We start from the raw sequence: 15,762 nt of genomic DNA, 5'->3' as shown, positions 1-15,762 counted from the left end.
GCGATACAACGAACAGACTGAACAATCTGTCCCCATACGAGAACAAAAAATTTTTCATATATTGTACCAAATTCATCAGGGTGAAACCATAGAAATCTCATGAAACTTGCAACATAATTACAGCTATTTTATATTCCCTGTTTTCATCCCTTTGTAGTTGAATTATGAATAGACACAATACTACCCACTAATACACAACAATGTAAAGCCAACTTTACATAAATCGCGAGGCTTTTCAGACAGAACGGGTATTTACTACGTAAGCATACATAATTATAGGTAATGAAAGAGTTCTTATTGTAGCCTGATTTTACCTTTTCTTGCAAAATGTTTCCCTGCCGTTTTTTGGTTAGTTCTGCTTAATATTTTGAAATGGAAGTTTGTGATGTGTAAAGAGGCATATAATTTTCCAAATTTCATATACACGATCGTTCACGCTCTAGCAATAAATCATAGTTGATGTTGAGAGCAGAAAACGGTTATTTATCCGACTACTATAGATATCTTCCTGTGCAAGTAGCAGGCCCTTCCTATGTTATTATTATTACCACGACAAATCTTTTCCGAATTAATGTTCGCTTTATGCACGTTTGACGATTATTTGAAAAGAGATAAATAATTGTGAAAGCGATCAATACGGGACCGTGATAGAAACAAAACTCCTGTATTTTGCAACCTCAGATGGATTGTTAGTGGCTTGGCGTCCAATAATTACGAATAAATTGGACTAGTAACACATACAATTAGGTTGTACATAGGTACATTTCTTTGATTTTCTCTATCCTCACTTCAACAGCTTTCAGGAGCAGTCTACAAGAGTCATCAATAGTCTTCTCCAGGCTTCAGAGAAGAGACATTAAGAACCCAAGCTCACAAGGGCATTGAGAAACTTTAAGAGGCGTAATATACAGAGTGGCCCAACGAGAAGTATACAGAGAGCTTTTAGGGTATTAAATTTAGAAATTTCGAAAAATCCTCGAACACGTCAATTTTGTATTCGAGGGGGACAACTTTTGGAATACAAATCACGAACCCAAGTCTTCACCCCTCTACGTAGGGAGCTTAACCCCTAAAATTTTAAATGGAATCCTATGGTAAATGGCTCATTGTTTGAAAGCTAATTTAATCGTGATTATTAATCTGCTTTGCTTTTTAAATTCTATTGATTCGTTTCGGAGATATTCGCATTTGAAATGGTTTTTTTCCCATGATTTAAGTCCTTTAGATTACTTCTTGTAGGGATATTTAAAGAATAAAGTTTATGCTACTCCGCCCGGAACATTACAAGGGTTGCGAGCACGTATAACCATAGTGTAAGAATAGATATGGTATAACTCAACAATTTCGAGCGATTATCCCTGAAATCTTGCAACATGTACGGCAGCGTTTTGAACCAAATCTTTATTATTGCATGGAAGCAGGCGGAAGGCAATTCGAGCATTTATTGAAATAAATGTTGTGTGTTTAAAGTTATTTGTTATTTTTTGCACAATTTAAACCTTTAATACAAGGTGACTTAGATCGCATTTGTTTTTTTTTTAGAAAAAAACATTTCAAATGCGAATATCTCCAAAACGAATCAATAGAATTTAAAAAGCAAAGCAGATTAGTAATCACGATTAAATTGGCTTTCAAATAATGTGCCATTTGCCATAAGATTCCATTTAAAATTTTAGGGGTTAAGCTCCCTACGAAGAGGGGTGAAGACTTGAGTTCGTGATTTGTATTCCAAAAGTTGTCCCCCGCGAATACAAAATTGACGTGTTCGAGGATTTTTCGAAATTTCTAAATTTAATACCCTAAAAGCCCTCTGTATACTTCTCGTTGGGTCACTCTGTATGTTTAAGAGCATGTAAGGGCCTTCACGGGTTAGCGAGTCTCCAAGAGCAGCAGTTTTTAATTTTTAGAGCCCCTAACAGACCTTTACGATTTTTAAGGGTTTTAGGATTTCTTAGGAGCGTTCATAATATTTATAATATTCGAATATTCAGAAGTCTTTAAAGACCATTTGTGAATTACAAGGATCTCTAAGTGTACTTAAGGGCCTTTAAGACCCGCTAGCAGTTCAGCATCCTACAATTACATTTTGGTGTGAAGTATTTGCTTTTAATGATCTTTGAGTCTTTTATGGTTTACATGTGCCTCCACGCGACAGACTCCAAGGATCTTTTAGAGGCCCTTCATTGGGTATTACATAAAATCCATAGTACTGCAGCGAATATTCCAGAAATCCCGATAGACATCGAGGCGCGATGAAAGATGAGTTATGGGTGACAAAGAACGGAGGCGGATGTGACACAATCTTTCCGAGAAATATGACGTGTTTGTTCTAGAACATTCTGAAGCATCCTTGAGTACTCGAGAACATTCTTAAAAGAATGTTGCTTGCTATATGAGCAAACCTAATTGCGTTTCGAATCCGTTCCAACTTTGATGCGCTTGTGTTACGTTATAAATTGTCAGTGATAAATAATAATTACTGTTATAAATAATCCATTTTAAGATTGTTATAAATTGATTAGTTACTAAATTGTAAATAAATTAAACCACGTAATTGAATTTACGTTACAGTAAAGGACAAGCCATGAAGAAACTCTTTTATAAGTGTTTTTGAATTTCTTAAAAGTTTTCATTGTAAATAGCCTTTAAGGGCAATTGATAAAATTTCCAACAGTCGTACGGAAGCTTTTAAAAGATTCTCTCCTCTTTTTAAGACCTCTGCATTTAAGATCTGTTGATTATTAAGTATTAAGTGCTCTCAAAAAGATTCGAGAACTTTTAAAGTCAAACCAGTTAAGTCACCAACAGTTTTCAAGTTTTCAAGAGAGAGAATCAAATACTCGTATATAGGTAGGTGTTCATTATGTTTTCAGAACTGTTTTTATTTTTCAAATCCGATCAGTAGTTCTAGAGAAAACTCGATTTAAATGGATTTGCAGAGCCGTTTTAAATGCTTATTAAGTAGGCGTTGAAGTTGAAATAATTGAGAGCTTGTGTCAGAAAAAGACATCTGACATAAGTGCACAAGCAAGGAAGCGAATTTGTGAAGGCAGAATTGCCATTAAAAAAATCGAAACAATTTCCACCCTTTGCGCTATAGTGTAAACCGTCATTGTTTTTGAATTTACCACAAAATTAAACAATAAGTTAATTTAACACACTCACAAATTCGCTTCATTGTTTGTGCACTTATGCACTTTAAGTCAGACCTTCTCTTCTGAGACAAGCTTTCAATTATTTCAACTTCAACGCCTACTTAATAAACATTTAAAACGGCTCTGCAAATCCATTTAAATCGAGTTTTCTCTGGATTTGAAAAATAAAAACAGTTCTGAAAACATAACGAACATTCCTTTCGACCTATCTAACATTTACTACCCCTTCCCATTTAAAATTTTTGCGGTGCAATTCACCCCCTTCTCAGGGTTAAAGTTATGTAAGTAGTATTACTTAATTTAGTTGTCCCCCTCAAAACTAAAATTGACGTGTTCGAGCGTTTCTGGCAAAACTATCGTTAAGTGGGCAAAATCGGCATTGACTGTTTTCAGTAGGCCACCCTGTATATACTATGCGATCAAAAAAAAAAGTTTATTTTGATTTATTTTTTTGTCCACGAACAAACTCGTGCCGAACTACATTGGCCCCCCAGAAGATCCGCCCCCGGCATATTCGCCGCGGAAAATGTAACTTCAAAAAAGTTACGCCTAAAAATGTTATCACTGAAGATTCACCTTCGAAAAATTCGCCTGTGTTTGAAGATTTGCTCCCGAGAATTTCGCCCTTGTAGAATTCGCCGACGGGGTATCCGCCCTAAAAAAGTTGTCCCTGAAAATTTGTTCCCGAAAGATTCGATGATTTGCCGGACTGTATCTATTACCTTTGGCTTTTTCTCGTACAGAAATGTTTACTGCTCAGCAAGGGAGGTTTTTTTTGCTTTTTGTTCCATTAATTATTTATTTATTTATACTGTTTATATTTTTGGATATCATAAAAAACTTGTTGTTTTGTTTTGAAGATATATTCTTCGGTGTCCTAAACAAAATTTTCACCCTGTATTCGGAGGTTCTGTGGTCACCTGGAGTGTGGATTAGTTAAGACTTTGCTATAGTACTGTAACGGAAACGCTCCAGACATGACGTCGCCTTTGGCGCTCTGGAATTTTCTACGCGGGCGATAGTGGGATTTGTATAGGAATATTCCGGTAATTACGCGAATGTTCTGGACTTACATTGCTTGCGTGTATAAATGGTTGCGGACCGAACATCGCGGCAGTTTTACTACCGAACGAGATCGAGTACGTATGAAACATCGAGCGCGGAAATATAAATTGCGAAGTGTGTGATATAAATAATACCATAAGTACGCTGAAGCGCAACATCGATCGTGGTGAAGTTACATTGTTGTGTTTGTTAGATTTCTCTAAAGCCTTCGACACTGTTAATCACTCTACTTTAATTACAAAACTAACATCTAGGCGGGCTTCAAACTGGTTTAAAGACTACCTTTCTGATAGAAACCAACGAACGAAAATAGTGACTGATGGTAATATTTTGATTTCTGACTCCCTAAGCATTAAATGTGGTGTCCCGCAGGGTAGCATTTTAGGTCCCTTGCTATTCAATATATATGTTTCTGATCTTCCGATACATTAAATACCGTGACATACATCAGTATGCAGACGATATACAAGTTTTGAAAAATGTACCATTAAAGGGTCTCAATGAACATATTAATCAACTAAACTGTGACTTAATGGTTATTTATGAGTGGGCAACACTAAATAATCTTAAACTGAACCCTGCTAAAACTATAATCATCCCAGTCGGTACCAAAAAAGGCATACACAGATTTTTTCAAGAACAAATAACACAAACACAAGCTGTGAAAATAAATGGTGTCTGTGTAGAATTTGCAACCTCTGCGCGAGTCCTTGGTTTAACTCTGGATCGAACTTTAACCTGGGAACCTCACATTAAACTTATCTGCTCAAAATCACTATATAAACTGAGAACCTTATATAAGGCTAAAAATCTTTTGTGTACACACATTAAACTAAAGCTGGTAAAACAATTAATACTACCTCATTTAACATATGGTGATGTGTGTTATCAGGGACTCAAAAAACAATTGTCTTATAAAATACAAAAAACTCAAAATCACTGTTTACGTTTTGCGTGTAATCTTAAACGTAGTGATCATATACAACCTATACTGAAACATCATAATATGCTAAATATGAGAACTAATCGAATATACCACATGCTAAGACTTTTGCATAAAATCATTCTTAATCGAATACCGCTTTATCTCTACACAAACTTTCGGGCACTCAGTAGTTTCCATTGTTACGGTACTAGGACTTCAAATATTTATATTCCTAAGGCTCAGACAAGCATTGGAGCATCGTCCTTTTATATACAAGCGGCCAAATTGTGGAACAAGCTGCCAGAAGATGTTAGACACACCAGGTCCTGTAATGGTTTCGATCGCACGTGTTTTTGTTTGTTGCAGGACTCTGAACATGTTTTTTTGATGTTTAATGTGTAAATTTATACGTAGAGAGCTATTATGTTTTCGTTTTTCTTGTTATACTGTTTAACTCACTTTTTACTTTTTTTTTTTGTTATATTTACTTTGTATTTCATAATATTGTTAACTTGTTTTGTTATAAGTATCTGATGCGACCAAGTTTGTAGAGGGGGGATACTAATGGCCTTATGGCTTCTCCTATCCCTTAATAAATTTATATTATTATTATTATTATTATTATAATCGATATAAATTGTACGGTTTTTATAGTGTTTAGTTTTGTTTAATAAATATTGATATAAATCGAACCCGAATTTATAAATCACGTTACAGTACTATAATTGTCAATGACCCTTGGGAGCGGCATTTCCTTAGGCGGGAGTGACTCTTCCTGGGGTAAATCTTTCAAGGAATTTATGGGGGCTAATTTACCTGACAGGCAATTTTTGGAAACGGGTGGAATGAGAGTGGGGGTATTTGTCACAGAAATAGAAGGAACTATAGTAAGCTAAGCTAAGTGCGGACTATTTGAAATCGAATTTTTTCTTGTGAGGGCGAATAGTCTGTGGATATGCTTCCAAGAGCACATGAAAACAAATTCATTGAAAGGAAATTGGAGAAAATCGTCGAAATCCCGCAAATACATTCTAATACAGGTAAATGACAAGGTTTCTGTCACATCGTGGTAGATATACCCGCAGCATAACTGCCTGATGGTTGCTCATATGTACAGTCGGATACAGTAAGGCATTAGAAGTAACGTAAAAGTTTGAAAAGAGGTATCAATCTTACGGCGCGTTTAAGTCGTCTTACACATTGACTATTGAAGCCATTTAAAATGTGTAATATCGAATGCTTGAACCCTTGCATAATAAATAGTGGGTTCGAGACATAATTACTAGACACCCAATAACCAGTGAAACCGAACCTAACGTAAATACGCAGCGGGCCATAATAAAATATTGCCTAATGTCAGTAATTTGGACGTTAATAATATTTTTCACGTTGTGTAATGATACGAAGATACGGAAATGCAATGGCGCGTGTTTTGCAATCCTCCCCTTTGCTCGAGCAAAAGCCGTCTGTACAAAATCTCTATAGAGCTAAGCATGACAAAGATCTCGTACCCGCGAACCTTTTTCTTATTTATTGCCCGTTTCTCATTCTTTCAATTTGAAATATCAATTTAGGTTGGTTCGGGATCTGCATTTCCTGGATTCATTTTTGACTGCATTTTAACGTTGGTACAAGCATCCTTTTATATTACGTCTTACAATGAAATGCAGACTTGGGTTTGAAAGGACCAACTGTTACGTAAGAAAAAAGCAGGTCCAGGTGTTTTTATGGATCGAGCCAGCCCATAACGCACAAGATTTGCAGCGATGAAAGCCGCATAAAATTGCATAAGAATTGAAATGTATAGAGGAGTTTCTCCGCGCTTAATCGATTTTGGTTTTCTTTATGCAAAACAGAATTAATTATTAAAATTAAAGAACGTTCATTTTTACTGTTGATGCAATCAATCATTTCTCGATTGCGGCTTCAAATGTAAATTAGCAATAAATGAACAATCTTAAATAAAAACATAATTAGAGCCCCCGCGCCCTTTATAATGTCCCTGTTGTTGTAAACACTACCGGATGAATTTGTAGAGGCCCTTATAAATTTAATCAAGTACTACCACACAATAACACTTATATATAAAGGGGAAATCACAATGGTATTTGACTTTTTTGTTTTTCATGAGCATTTACGAAAAAAAATTTTTGATTGGGAACGTCGTTGCTCGACTGCGCCAAGAATGTTATACTTCATATGGCGACCTTAAAATAGCGGGGGGTGACGTAAGGGACCCCCAGACAACACGAGGACCGGCAGGGTACCCCCAGGTAAATCAACCGTATGTCAGACACTTGCTGGGCAAGTTCCATGTAACTTGGTGATGATTAAGGAAAGATTAAAACTCCGTTTTCGACTTTTTCGTGTATGTTTGTGCGTCGTGTGTATATTTTCGAAACGGAATCACGAAAATTGTTGGGATAATTTCGCAAATGTTAAAAAGGTAAGAGTTTACAATTAATTTGTATTTTTGAAAAAATTATAGTGACCGTAATTGCAATTACGTACTTGAACTTTTCGCACCCCCTCTAATTAGTAACACGCAAAGAATAAGCTTGGGAAATATAAAATTCAAGCGAAGTAAATATTTTACGCGAATGAATTTTAAAATTCCAATTGAGATTTAAACAATTTAGGATGGATTTGGAAACAATCCTTAGTAAATTTTCATTAGAGCTTTAACAATACTTAACAACAAATAAAAAGGATACCTATATGTTCAGACTATCTTTTTCCTGTTATCAGATTATACTGAACTGTTGCATTAGAAATTAAACCGACCTGCTCATGTTGCTTAAATACGTAATTTGAAAACGACAACAAGAAGAAAATAATATGCACGTCTAGCCTACAGAGGGTATCTATCTATACGCATATATATGTATATTCATCTATTGTAAAACTGTATTCAATTACTCAAATGATTAGAGGCGTGTTTTGCAAAGGAGTGTAGTACATCTCTTCGAAATCAGTTTACTCTTGTGGTCATAATGTGAAACTAAAAACACGGCCTAAACGATTGTAGGATAATTCGCCTTGGTAACGCATTCGAAAATGCTCCCCCAGGAATACTCCACCGGAATATTTGTACCTGGAGAATTCGCCCCGAAAAGTTAACTCTGAATTACATACAAGATACAGCGAGAGGCACAACAAATACTGAAAATTTGTTTATTTTAACGCATTTTAGGAGACCTCGATTTCTTTCAATGCATGACAATTGCCACTATTTAATAATAATAGTAATAGTCATATAATATGCTGTAACTAATATTCAGTAAATAATTTAATGAATAGAAAAAGGTATGTTAGATCAAAGGGGCGAAATTTCAAACTAGTGGGCACACTGTCTATTTACCACTTAACCCCATTCTGGTTTTATCTAGCTTTTAATACTTGACCACACTTAAATAGCGCTTAAATAGGTAATTCATTACCTTTTATTTTTCCTAAAGTTTCAAGTACCCATCAGAGGTTTCCCGTATTTCATCAGAATTTCCTTTTATTTCCTCACCACTTTTTCACATCTCCCACAATATTTTCATCATTTAAGGTTTTAGTCTCAGTTGTGTTTTAAAGAGGACTAAATTTCAGCATTGATGATTTATCGAATTTCAGCCAAGAATGTATACGTTTCTTATGTTTCATGAGAATTCCACTTACTTCCCATTGTATTTTCCGACCATTCCTAGCCATTTCCCCAGAATTTCTCCAATTTACATACAAAATAAAATAGAGAGTCGATTATCCGAACCAGTTGGGTATTGGGGGTATTCGCATATAACTGATTTTTCAGATAATCGGTTATTGCGGAAAAAATGAAATGCAATAACATAAATTTGATTAATTAAAATTCAAATTTATTTTTACAATAAGTACCAAACTTAAAACCGGACTACACGTCAGAATATGTAAGTACTCGTATGTACGTACAGAAAAAAGTCCAAAATAGATTTTTCCTTAGTCCATCAGAGACTCGTTTCTTTATTGTTAAATCTCGGAATTTTCCTTTCGCCATTCAAAGTTTTTCTTTTTCCTAAACGCGAATTTTTATGCAAAGGTCCGATTCGAAACTGACTTTAATGCAAATATGTAAGAGAAAGATGGGTTTGTATTCATTCTTAGAAAGTATATCTTATCATAGTAGTTTATAAAAAACGCATTACTTTCAAAATAACCTGAAAAAAATTTTTTACAGGAGGCAAAGATTTTGTTTACTGCATGAAAATTGCCGCTATACTTATACCCACAAATTCCTTAATTTTATTCTATACATATAGTCGCCCACCCCCTACTTTCGAGAAAATGATAGAATCATTTCGTGTAACAATTGAGTCACAAGTGGTGTTACCATATTTCGACCCCGCTGAATCCGATTATGCCTGTTCCCAAGCCTGACAATGGACCGGAAGGGAGATATTTAAGATGGTGTGGTGGCGGTTTTTGGACCACCCTGGCGTATTCCCCGTCTAAAATGCCAGATTTTTACAGTTTAATGGCCTGGACTCACGTTTTTGGGGTCAAGAAATATATATCTATATCATATATTATAGCTCGGCCTGAAGATGACTACACCTGGTCGAAATCGATAGCCACAAAAAAATATAAAAAACGTCTATCAAGTGTCTATTTCGTTCCCATTTTTTATTTATTTATATATTATATATATATATATATATATATTATATATTTATATATTTATTTAATCCAATAAAGCGCTATCTTGGAATCAAACCATAGTTCATATCTTTCACCGTTAAGCGAGCAATTTTTCATTGCTCTTATTTAAAGGAGCTATACTCTACTATGTTTAGAGACCATAAAACTACATTCTCCACACATCCATATAATAGGCTTTAGGTGTGGCATTCACGAATATGGGCAATTCTATTTCATCGCTTGGATTTTCAATCAAATAACGTTTGATATAGCTCTTTTATTCTGGAAAAAGTTAGACCAATTCAAATATTTGGCGCCATTTCGGTCGAAATATGAGAAATCGCACTTCTACCATATCTGACCATCTTTTTCCATTCCATTGTGTTCCTTGTCCCAAAGCCTATGTCCGCATACCAGAATGTAAAAATTCGGAGCACTCCGAAAACAGGTAAAAAATCGGAATTTCTAGCACCATTTTGTTCCTTAGCCCCAAAAACGTGGGGCTAGACGCTTGAACTGTAAACATCGGGCATTTTACACGAAGAATACGCCAGGGTGGTCCAACAACCGCCTTATTAGGATGCAATCTTAAATATCTCCCTTCTGATCCACTTTCCGACTTGGCAACAGGCAGAATCGGATTCAGCCGGGTCGAAATATGGGGAAACCACTTGTAACTCAATTGTTACACGAGATGCTTCTTGCATGAGCAAGGAGCGAGCTTTTACTGAAAAAGGGTCCTGACTAACAAAGTAGTTAAAAGTAATTCACTAAAATTGCCCTTTATTTTCCTAAAGTTTCTTCCTTATTTACCCAGAAATTTCTGGTTCGTATTTCCTCAAACCTCCTTCAAACTTATAATTGTTTAAAATTATATTTTTAAGTGAACTGGATTTCAAGATTCATTTTATCGTAGAATTTTTCTTAATTCGCATTGAGTTACCTAACCATCCCGTGGTTTTTCTACAATGTATATACGAAATAATGAGCAATATTTCCTCAATTTTCCTCATCTACATAATTTCTTTGTAGTTTCCGAGAATGTTGCTTCATTTCCTAAAAATTTCTGTATATTTTCCGATATTTTTTTCAGATTTCCCCTTCCTTCAAAATTTAATTATTAATTTTAATATTGCATCGGTTTGAAAATGCTCTTACATTTCCCCCTCCAAATATATCTTACAGTTTCTATTTTATCGAAAACTACCATTTACGCCTCCTACTCAACCCACGATACAAACATAGAGATTGTGTAACCCAAGCTAGAGCTAGCTAGTGAAACTGGGTTGCACAGGCCGGTTTTTCTCACGCACTTCCACTTAATTTCAGTTGGTCATAATAAGTAATACCTACTATTTACTTAATGACCTTTTATTTTTTTAAAATTTCATACCAGAATTTTAATGTGGCTCCTCGGGTTTTTCCTTTGCTTCCTCAAAATTTCCTTCTATATTCCGACATTTTCCTCATTCCTCACAATTTTTTATTATTGGTGGAAAAGTATTTAAATTCTACCAGAATGTCCTTTAAAATCACTACTACTACCCCATCCTTTTATAAGATTTTTCACTTATACTTTTCTTTTAAGACGGATCACATTTAGTTTTGCACCTAGTACGCTCCACACCCTTTTTTTCGATTTTGGAGTTTAATTTTTTATGATATTGGAAGATATTGTACGATCCACAAATAAGTTGCGCTGGTAAACAGTACGGTGATAGATTTCATTCCATACGAGTCACCTCATATCGTGTTCTTTTGATTCGTTTTATGTTTTATTCAAGCTACTGTTCCAACAATACAATGGCCTGTTTTCAACAGACTGTTAGTGCTTCAATTCCTGCATATAAATCTTTCCTTGTGGCAAATGCGCGATGCGGTTCCAGATGCATGGGAAGCCGACGGAGAGGAATCTTGGGAAAATATATCTTCATCACTGTAGTTTATTAAAAAAAAATAGAGTAAATGGTATACCAAAATTTGTTTATTTTAGCGAATTTTTACAAGAGATCTGCCACGACAAGGATTTCCTTCACTCCATGCAAATTGCCACTATTTCCCTTAAAATCAATTAATTTGTTAAAATTGTATTATATTGTTTCTAAAGTTTCCTATTAATTTAGCCATAGGTTCCTCTTATTTTTCGCATTTCCTACAATATCTTCATCCCTCAAATTTTTAATTTATGATTTTATAATTTTAATGGTATTTTTAAGCGGGGCTCCTTCATGATTTACCGGATTCACTAGAATTTTTCTTAATTCGGAGTGTTTCAATTATACTTAGATATTTTCTCAGAATGTCTAGAATCAATATACTAAATAAATGACTCAATTTTCCTCTTCTACCTACTTTCCTTGTATTTCCTGAAAATTTTTCCTTTTGCTTTCTCAAAATGTCTGATAATTTGTCACATTCCTCCTTCTCAAATTTAATTTTGAATTTTAGTTACTCGTTTCAGTCAATTTTGTAAATTATCCTTGTATTTCCCCTCTCAATCGTCTACCTAGATATACAAGGTGTCCCGTTAGGAAACGGACAACATTTTACTACGTGCTCCTTAGGTGAATTCGAGTCGAAAATGTCATATGAACATGGTCCCGCAAATGTATTCATATACTAGCTGAGTTATGTTTTAAATCCCTTAGTTTAGTTACTTTTCAATTGTAAATTAGTTTCTTGAAATTACCTTTACTCTTGTACATTGCCGTGCTGTATCGACAACTGGTTTTCAAACCAAAATTTTGCTTGACCTTTGACGTCATTTGGATTATTGTTTCTTATCGAGTGTTAATTACGATTTTTAGTATTCGAGTACCTACCCCAGTTGTATCAAACGTTAAATTCTCTCCCACTCTTTTATGTAATATATTAATGAAATGTTCTGACCACATCCAGTAGATACTCGTAGTGTGCCATGCCACCACTATGCTTACAATGGGATGTTGGACACTTTGAGCAATTATTGTCAATATTCATTTGCATAACTAATTTACTTCGTTTAATAGAACAATTTTCCAACAGTGGTTTATTAATATTTTTAAATTATAAAAAATCATATCTCGGTAACTAAGCATTTGTTTATAGGACATTTTCGAGTCGAAATTACCTAAGGAACACGTAGTAAAGTTTTGTCCTTTTTCTCGCGAGACACCTTGTATATTTTTTATTTTATAAAATCGACAGAAACAGGATTCCCTCACGTGGGTTTTGAACCCAGGACCATTGCAACCCAAGTTAAAGTCACTAAGTGCAACTCGAGCTCAAATTAGGGTACGCAGGTCGGTTTTTCAGCACATCCTCTCACTTATTTTTTCATACACTAGGTCAGGGATAAGATTTTCCCTAATGTTCTCCATTGTTTAAACATTGTCACTATTTCTTCTAATTTTTTGCATTGTCTCAAACTTTCCCTTTTTTATGCAAAATGAGTAATGCTTTGTTACCATTTTTCTAAAATTTAATATTTATTTCATGTGTCTCTCCATAGTTTTCCTTCTCTTTCTCAACATTACTACATTACTTATATTCTTTCTATTATTTGTGTAAAATTTTCTTACATGCACTAAGACTAAGAATTTCTTCATATTTCGAAGCTATTTCCTTTTAATTTCTTATGCGGAGATTTAAAAACCACTAGATTTGCGGAATTTTGCCAAATTTCTCCCGAAAAAATTCAACCACGAAATCTAGTGGCTTCACTTTGCAACCCTTGTCCTCTATACGAGCTTGGAAACGACAACATAGCTGCTAGCAGGATAGCACACAGATGTAAAGCTAGGCTGCTCAGTCCTTCAGTCCTTCTGCAACCCTGCAGGCGGAGTTGCCACTTTTATTAATCATGGATGAACATTGTTTTCTGTGTTGGGTATTGATATTTTGTATATTGCACGATAAATCCCGCGGGAAAATAATTTGTGGAACGTATAGTTTGATAGTTTTTTTTCACCCAGATATCCTATAACGGTTTTTTTCGGCTACGGGGGCTGAGGATTGTGTTCAAATAGTTTATTGTAGTTCAGTTGTTGTTATACTGGTAGTTTTAATTCTATTATCTTGGACACTAAGTAAATCCACTCTGGTTTCCATCATTTATACGCCCTCTTATAATTACGAACAACTGAATCACATCTTTTCAAAGAACGTATTGTTAAATTACGCTTTTGCAAAAAAAGGAACCAGCTTTAATGAGGCCATTGTTTATTTATTGCATAATATAACAATAAAACGTTAATAGATTACTAATTTAAATATGTAAGTAGCATTTTTGTCGCTTAACAAAAAAAGGAGTTATATCGAGCATGGCCTACTCATAAATTATGCATTTTCTTTAAGTTCGGGGCACGTGACTAGCATCTTCCAAATGACTTTAATAGTATACACAAGCGAGGGGGTCATTCAACGAATTTTCCATATCTTTAAATTATATGTAATGGGTGAGAGGGTAGTTTGTATTATGTAAATCAGGCGGTGGCCACACTCTCGCGTTTCGTAGGGTCCACGGATTGATTGAAAGAAATTGCATGTTAAATCAAAAGGTGCAAACAAGCGAACCCGAACGTACATTGATTCCGATTATTTTATTCTAATTATTCGGGGGCCAATAAAAAAATTAGGGGGTGGATGTAAATTGGAATGGCATATGGTGGCTGTTAATTGCACGCACCTTACCGTTACGGCAATAAAACCGTACCTGATTTACATTTTTGGAGCGTTTTTCGGTTGCAATGCCATATGCCTATTTAGGAATATATTATAATAACGTCGATCACACGCTCACCGAATGCGGAAGCTGCAGCGCGAAGAACCAACGGAAAGTATACGGATGAGTTCCGCAAGAAATATGACAAAAGGCGCACGGTTTTTTTCCCTTCGCATCATCCACCAAGACCCAATAAACACCCTTAGGTATTGTTACGATCTGTACCAGGTGAGAGACTCCGCCTGAACTGACCTGACCTAACCTTTTTCTTACCCTCTTACGTTAACAATACCTGATCTAATTTTAAATAACACAATGCAACTATAAGAATAATGGTATATACCGATTCCCACGTATTCCCGAATTTGTCCTTCCACAATACTTCCTGAAACTTATATAACGAAGAGGAATCGCGGGGACTAACTTGTTTAAATGCAAGTCAATGGAAATCAAGTTTAGCAACTTATTCTCGTACGGGCCGTTATAAAGTCATAGAAAAGAAAGCTGTACTAGTTTAAGGGTCTATTCAGTTATGAAAGAAAGAAAAACGGTAACCGACCTAAATAAATTATAGTTATAATGAGAAATTCCTAATTTAAATAAAAACGTTAGAGAATGTCTACTAATAGTAAATCGCAGTGCAATAAAAATTATCAGATTATTAGCAGGTATCAACGGGTCAAAAGAAGCTGCAAAATTAATCTTGTGTTCAACTGACATCTCAGTTCCGTGTATCAAGGAGGTTCAAGATTTTCTTCCACATTACATTTTCATGCCAAAAGTAGTTCTTGATTTTTTTGTGCCTGAGTTTGGTACTCTATCTCTACTTTGAGTAAAAAATGTTGTACGAACGTTCACGTTACGTGTTTGAAACCTATCGAATAGAAAACCTGCAACTTCCGATGCAGCCTCCGTGCTGAAATCTGAATCCTCAGATGAAGGGATTGAATTCATGCAAATATTTGATGTATTTTTCATTACAAAGACGTCAACAAGTTTAGTAGTCTTCAGGGTTTTAGAATATCGTATTTGAAATATTTTAGAAATCTTGAATTAATTTACAAAAATTTATTTATTTATTTATTTATTTATTATCCCTCTCTTAGTTTTGGTCCCTCAACAGGCATGCGCCCAATTACAGAGTGACCCGCATAATGCTATTTAGACGTGCCTCTGCAGAAGGTCTTAAGTTGGTCTATACTACTCCGGTATTTACCTTACGAATTAGGAAAACTGCAGGAAAACCTAATTTT

At 35.1% G+C, this 15,762-nt stretch overlaps 1 protein-coding gene across 3 annotated transcripts in view; it reads left to right on the top strand.

Moving 5' to 3' along the window:
- The first annotated feature begins 7,453 nt into the window (after positions 1-7,453).
- Positions 7,454-15,762, top strand: part of LOC116167013 — a 53,436-nt gene continuing 45,127 nt past the window's right edge. For all 3 annotated transcript variants that reach the window (XM_031482247.1, XM_031482245.1, XM_031482248.1), the window contains exon 1: positions 7,454-7,591. The gene's annotated coding sequence lies outside the window, so the exon portion shown is untranslated. The remainder of the gene's footprint in view (positions 7,592-15,762) is intronic.

Source organism: Photinus pyralis, unplaced genomic scaffold (genome assembly GCF_008802855.1).
Source record: "Photinus pyralis isolate 1611_PpyrPB1 unplaced genomic scaffold, Ppyr1.3 Ppyr1.4_LG3b, whole genome shotgun sequence".
Lineage (NCBI taxonomy): Eukaryota > Metazoa > Arthropoda > Insecta > Coleoptera > Lampyridae > Photinus > Photinus pyralis.
The sequence above is the reverse complement of the archived record's forward strand: the minus strand, read 5'-3'. Positions and strand labels throughout refer to the sequence as shown.